Below are 6,362 nucleotides of genomic sequence, written 5' to 3'. Positions count from 1 at the left end.
CAGCTTTGGAAAGTGGGTTTGCTTTCTTCCAAAACCTGAGGCAGCTTTGGGAAGCAGATGTGTGGGAGCTGCGTTTCTCCTTTCATGTTTTTGGGGGATTTGACTGGAAGCCATTACGGAGTTTCATTGGGAATTGCTGGCGTGGTGGGTGGGAGCTGATGCTTGGCAGCATCTCGCTCCCTTTTTTTCTCTCTTGCTGCATCAAATTACTGTATAAAAAGGGTGTGGTGACTCCAAGCCTGGCTTTGCCCCCCTATCCCTGCCCACACAGCCACTGGGAGGGGAGGCATCCGACAGGGCGAGTCTGTTGGGTGAGGATGAGGAGCCAAAGGGCACCTTGGGCTGGAGAATGGAGGGAGCTCCACACAAACCCTCCCATCCACTCTCCATCCTCATGGAATTAACACCCGTGTCTCACACCGCCCACCCCGCAGCTGCTCAGGCTGGGGGAGCTTTCAATGGGAATCATCCCCGTGGGAGAGGAGCTGTGAACAGTCCAGGAGCTTCTGGAGAACTGTGAATGGGCTGGAGATGGAGGGGTTGTGCTTGACTGTGGAATACCTGGAGTGGGAACAGCGGGTGTGGGTGGAGCAAACTCCAGTTCCTCCCACAGCTGAGACCGGGCCAGGTCCTGCAGGGAATGCCATGGATTCCCACCCCCCAACCCTGCCCTCGGTGCTGTCGAGCAGAGCAAGAGGAGGAGTCGCTGCTGATCCATGTGTTGGAGCCTTGGGAATACCAGCTCCAAGGGATAACCAGGAAAGGCTCTGCTTGCAGCTCCAGGACAGCACAAGATGGGTCACAGCCACAATTCCAGGAAGACTGAGGCACCTGCTGCTGTTGGGATAACATCCCAACATGTTATCCCTGATCCTGCCGGAGCCGGGGGAAGGACAGTGGGAATGCTGCATCATTTCCATGGAGATGAGGCGTTGTTGGGCTTCCTTAGGGGATAAACTTCAGCACATGGAAGTGGGATAAAATTAAGGGGTGGAAATGGGGGTGAGGGAGGAGTGTTCTGGGAGCTGCTCAGGAGCCAAACCCCGTGTGCCTGGTCCGGCCTGGCTGGAGCCCCTCGGGGCCAGTGATCCAGTGTTGGGGCTAAAGATCTGCTGTTCTCTGGCTGCAAATCTCTCTTCCTAAAATACATGGATTTTGGGAATCAACCTTGTGCTTTTGCTCTGGCAGAGGTGCTGCTGGTGCTGCTCTGTGAAACCTCCTGTGACAAAACACAGGTGACTTTATACCAAGATGCTCCAGCAGCACCGTGTTGGCTTGTTTGTCTCTCCCCAGATCTGAGCAGGGAGGTTTGGGGGATCAGGCTCAGCACCCTCATCCCACTCCTGGAAAACTCTTCCTCCTTTCTCTGGCAGATCTTCACAGCAAAAACCAGCTGGTGCTGCTCCAGATGTTGCTCACACAAACATCCTGTCCCAAAGAGCCAAACCTCGATGAGATGGCAGCGATCCGTCCTTTTCCGTCAGTGCTTGACCTTGGAACTGGGAGAAACTTGATGCCACCTGTCACCGAGATCCTGAGTGAATCCCCCCCTTGGCCCTGTTCCTTTCCTCCCAGAGCTGCTGTGGGGCCCAGGGTGGGTTCCCTGGGGCTGGGCAGGTTGGAGTCCCTGTGTTTGTCTTGGGTGTTGCTCCCAAATTTTCTGACTGTTCCCTTCCTGTGTGGATGGTGCGAGTCGGGTCAGCTTTAGGGTGAGCAGTGATGAGCTGTGTTAGGGTCAACTTGGCTTCTGGGGCTCTCCCTGAGGGTACCCCTGCTGCTTTTCCCTCCTTAGCAGCACCTGGTTGTCCCCAGGAGAAGTGGCTGAGTGGGATGGACATAGGTCTGTGGTGCTCACCAGCTGCCAGGCACTGGGATCCAGCTGGGATCCAGCTCCTCCAACACATCCAGTGGGGAACATGGATTCTGCAAATCCCTGGCAGTAGCCTTGCTCTGCCCAACTGTGGCTTGTAGGCACCTCGTGAGGAGCATCCACACCATCTCCAGGGGCCTGGAGTTCAGAAGATCCAAGATCTCCAAGTCCAAGTTCTTGTGGGACCTTCTGTCAGATGAGGGTCTTTCCCACGTGTGAGCTGGGGATGATTTTGGGTGCTGGATCTCACCCAGCTGCAGCCTGGCCCCATCTCCATGGCCATTGTCCTGCCCTAGGCAGGTCCAGGTGGAAGCTGAGGGCCTGGCCTTGCTGAGATGAGCATTTCCAAGGATGTGTCATCACCCTCAGGATTTTAAAATTAAGAATAGAAATCCACGTATCGGAGCTTCCCATGGTGCCTCTTGTCCTGCCACCACCATCTCCACGAGGAGAGCCACCTGGCTCTTTCCCAAGCTGCCCCAGCAACTCCTGGATGTGCTCCAGTACCTCCATCCCTGCTTTTGATGTGCTGGCGAGCCCCAAACTGGGCATAGGCTGGTCTCAAAGTGCTGTAAGGAGAGGAACAGTCTCTTCTTCCCTCACCAGTGGTCATGGGGATTCCTAATGTTCATCCTAATCCTTTGAGCCACAAGAGTTCCTTTAGTTTTCCACCTTATTATCCATTTTTCCAGAGGCTGTGGGTGTTGGGGTTGCTCCGGAGTTCCGCACGTCAAGAACAAGGTGGGGTGTGTTTAGCTGGGCTGGAAGGGGTTGGAACCTGCCCTTGGAGGGATGAGCTGAGCCCACCTGAAGTGTTTGGTCAAACCAGGGTTCCAGGAGGCCAGTGCTGGGATGGAGGGACCTGCTCCCTCATCAGAGCAGTGGGAAGGGACCATCTCCTATTGGAGCTGAAGTGGTTTGTGGAAGGAAACATCTTGGTGCAGTTGGACCTGGAGATGTGGCGGATCAGGCTCAGCAGGGAGGGGAGAGGCAGGACGGTGCATGGCCAAGGTCCTGTGGGTTTTGTGGAGTCAATGATCACACCTGTGGTTAACCTGGGGAGCACTGCCCTGGGTTCCATGGCTGCATGGAGGAGGGATCTGGGATATTCCACAGCCAGCTCCTCACCTGAGGTGGCGGGAGAACAGCAAAACCCCCATTTCTGGGGTGCTTTGGTTGTTTGGCTGCTCCCAGGGTGGGCAGGAACAACCCCCACCTCTGCTGGAGCCCAGCACATGCTGCTGCACAAAGGGCTCGAGGGCTGCTGGGGGCTGCGACCTTCTCGCTCTTTTGCTTGTCCTTCTTTGTGACCCCCCTCTCCTCCCATGGCCCTTCCCTGTCCCTCACCTTCTGCCCAGCCCCAGTGGTGGTGTCCATCCCCTGGACCTGGGATCAGCTGCTGCTGCTTGGATCCAACAGGCTGGAGGCGAAGGACCTTCCCCTTGGGAAGTGACAAAGCCCAGGGGACCCCTCAGAGCCCCTTCCTGGGGGGGCTGTCCCCGTCCTTCCCTCCTCTGTCTCTGCTTCCTCTGTGTCCCCCCAAATGTGGGCTCTCCCCAAGCCCTTCCTGCCCAGTTCCTGCTGGGGCAGAGCTGCTGGAGGAGGCACCAGTGCCATGGGCATGGGACCCCCTGGAGCTGCAGGGCCCCCCCAGCACCAGCACAACCTGGGGTGTGCCCCCTCCTGCCCAAATTCATCCTCAGGGAACCCCATGACCCGTTCCCCCCTTTCTCCTGTGTTTTTGGGAGCTCATCTGGCACTGCAGAGCCTGCAGCTGCTCCTTCAGATGCTGTTGGGGTGGGGGTCCCAAGCGGGGGGGTCCCTCCAGGGCCCGCTCCCACCACACAACTCCCTCCCCAAAAAGCTTTTCTGGCCCCAAAAAAACTGTTCTGGCCCCAAAATCTTCCCCGGGGAGGTTGGTCAAGGGTGACCCCTCCTCGTGGAGGTGAGGGAGGGTCCCTTCCCTCGCATTTCTGGAGGGTGGGATTACATTTTTTTGCCCAAACAGGGTCATTTTGGTCACGGGGGTCCCTCCTCCTCCCCAGCTGAGCTCTGTGCTGGTTGGAGGAGCTGCAGCTTCTCCTCCTTGGCCAAGGTCACTCCTGGTGACCTTGAGTCATCCCTGGGGAGGGACATCGTGGGTGGAGGGCACCGGGCCATGTGTGAAACACCCCTGAGGATGACCTGGGTTGGGGCGGGAGATACATTTTTTGGGGTCAGGGGGTGATTAACCCGGCCCGGGGCTGCTCCAGCCAGCAGCTGAGCCCTGGCAAACTCAGTGCAGGGGGAGGACAGTGGGGTCACCCCAAGAATGGGGGCACTCTGACAGTGGAGTCACTGTGGGACGGGGGTCACCCCTAGATGGGGTCACTGTGGGAGTGGGGTCACCCTAAGACTGGGGACACCTTGAGATTGGGGTCACCCAGAGACTGGGGACACCCTGAGGTTGGGGACACTGCACTGGGAGCTGTCAGGTCCCCAAGGGACAAGGGGCTGGAAAATTGTGAAGGTCCAGGGAGCATGGGGTGGGTGGGGGGTGGATTCCCAGGTGGGAGCTGTGCCCTGGGGCTCCCCGGGACCCCAAGGAAGGGGCCGGGGGCCCCCCAGCCCCTCCTGTGGCTGCAGCCCTCGGGGAGGCTCCCCCAGCTCTGCCACAGCCCTGACAAACCCAGGGGACCCCCACTGTCCCCAAAGCCACACGGGTGCCCCCCAGCTGGGTGCCAAGGGGGTACCCAAATATTTGGGAGTGGGGGGTTACCTGTAGGGTGAGGCAGGGATTGGGCAGGGAGGGGTACGGGCAATGCCCCCCCCACACACACTTTGGGAATGACACCACCCCCCCAGGGGACCACATCCTGCCCTGTCCCCACCCCGGGCCCCCAGGGGTGCTCAGCCCAAGGATTTGGGGGTGCCCCAAGCCCCTCTGGGGTGGGGGTGCAGTGGGATGCTCCCCCCCTCAGTCACGGGTGGGGGGACACATGACCCCCAAAAGGGTGGGTCTCTGCTCCCCCCCATCGCTGACACGAGTTCACCAGGTCTCAACAGCACCCCCTCCCCCCGATTTTGGGGGCGCCCTCCTTGGGGGGTGGGTGTGCCCTTCGTGGGGGGGGGGGAAGCAAGTTGGGGTTCACCCCCCCATCCCCAAAACCCCCCGTCCGTTCCCATGGCAACGCCGGATGCGCGGGGAGCCGCCCATTGGCTGCCGATGATGTCACCTCCAGGGCGGGGCACCCCACCCCAAAAAAAAAAGGAGAGGGTGGGGGAGGGGAGCTCCGCCCTACGCGGCCCCTCCCCGCCCGTGGGGGCCCCACCCCGCCCCACCCGGCACCGCCCCGGGGGCAGCGGCGGCGGCGGCGGCCGGGGATGCGCTCGGAGGAGGCGGCGGGGACGGTGAGGGGGCACCGGGGAGGGGGGAGGGTCCGGGGGGGGTCGCGCGTGGGGTCTTTCGGGGTGGGATTTGGGAGGGGGAGGGCGTGTGGGGTGTGAACGCGGGGATGGTGGGGAGGGGTCGGTGGTGGGTGGGGGAGGGTCCGGCTCCCCCCTGTGTCTCCCCCTCGTCCCCCTTTCCCTTCCCCCCCCCCGCGGGGGTCGCGCGTGGGGTGTCCCCCCCCAACGCGCCGCGCGCGCTTCCGCGGAGGGCGCCCCCCCGCGGCCGGGAGGTCCCCGCGGGCGGCCCCGCCCGGCCCTCCCCTTCCCACGCCCTTTGCTCTTAAAGGGACACCCCCCCTTTTTTCGGCTTGACCCCCCCGCCCTCCGTATCCCCCCCTCTGTATTCCCCCTCTTTGTATTCCCTCCTCTCCCCCCGCGCCGTGTCCCGAGCGGAGGGTGGAGCGCGGAGGAAATTCCACGAGGGGGTGTGGCGGTGGCGGCGGCGGGGCGTGACCCCCCCACGCCCACGGGTGGGGGACCCCGGGGGGTGGGGACACGCAGGGGACAAAGCGGGGGAGGGGGGTGGAAGGCGTTTTCCCACACCACCCCCCCCCGCCAAGGTCACCCCAAATCCGTCTTTAAGCTGTTTAGGGCGAAAGGGGGGGTGGGGACTAATTATTACGGAGGGGGGAGAACGGCACCCCCCGATATGTGGGGTGGAGGGAGGGGTCCCACAGTTCCCCCTCGCCACGCTTGGGTGGGTCTGGGGTGTGCCCAGGCTGAGGACGGAGGAATTCAGTTCACTGATGAAGGGGGGGGGCAGCAAGGTTGGCATTTAGGGGGGTAACGAGCCCCTGCCCCATCTCACCCCCCCCAACCCTGCGGGGCTTTGGAGTGCAAGAGACTCCCCAAAATGGGGTTGGGGAGGGTCTCCCCGGGAGGAAGGGGCGCCCCTTTGTGCTTCCCCCCAAATGAATCTGTTTGTGGGGACCCCTCGTGCGTGAGGGGTTGGTTTGGGGGCCCTGGGGGGGCTCCGGGAGTGTGTTGGGGGTACCCAGATGCGGGGGGGCAGTTGTGTCTGTCTGGGGGAGTCCCCTGGTGTGTTTTTTTGGGGGGGGGGGGG

The 6,362-nt window shown here is 61.7% G+C and overlaps 1 protein-coding gene across 1 annotated transcript in view; it reads left to right on the top strand.

The window, feature by feature from the left end:
- The first annotated feature begins 5,250 nt into the window (after positions 1-5,250).
- The window catches only part of KLF8 (Kruppel like factor 8), an 11,332-nt gene continuing 10,220 nt past the window's right edge, over positions 5,251-6,362 (top strand). Inside the window, exon 1 of the mRNA XM_027696192.1 lies at positions 5,251-5,260. The gene's annotated coding sequence lies outside the window, so the exon portion shown is untranslated. The remainder of the gene's footprint in view (positions 5,261-6,362) is intronic.

Source organism: Neopelma chrysocephalum, unplaced genomic scaffold (assembly GCF_003984885.1).
Source record: "Neopelma chrysocephalum unplaced genomic scaffold, ASM398488v2 Primary Assembly neopelma1_105, whole genome shotgun sequence".
NCBI classification, from domain to species: Eukaryota; Metazoa; Chordata; class Aves; order Passeriformes; family Pipridae; genus Neopelma; species Neopelma chrysocephalum.
This window is presented reverse-complemented; position numbering and strand designations above follow the sequence as displayed.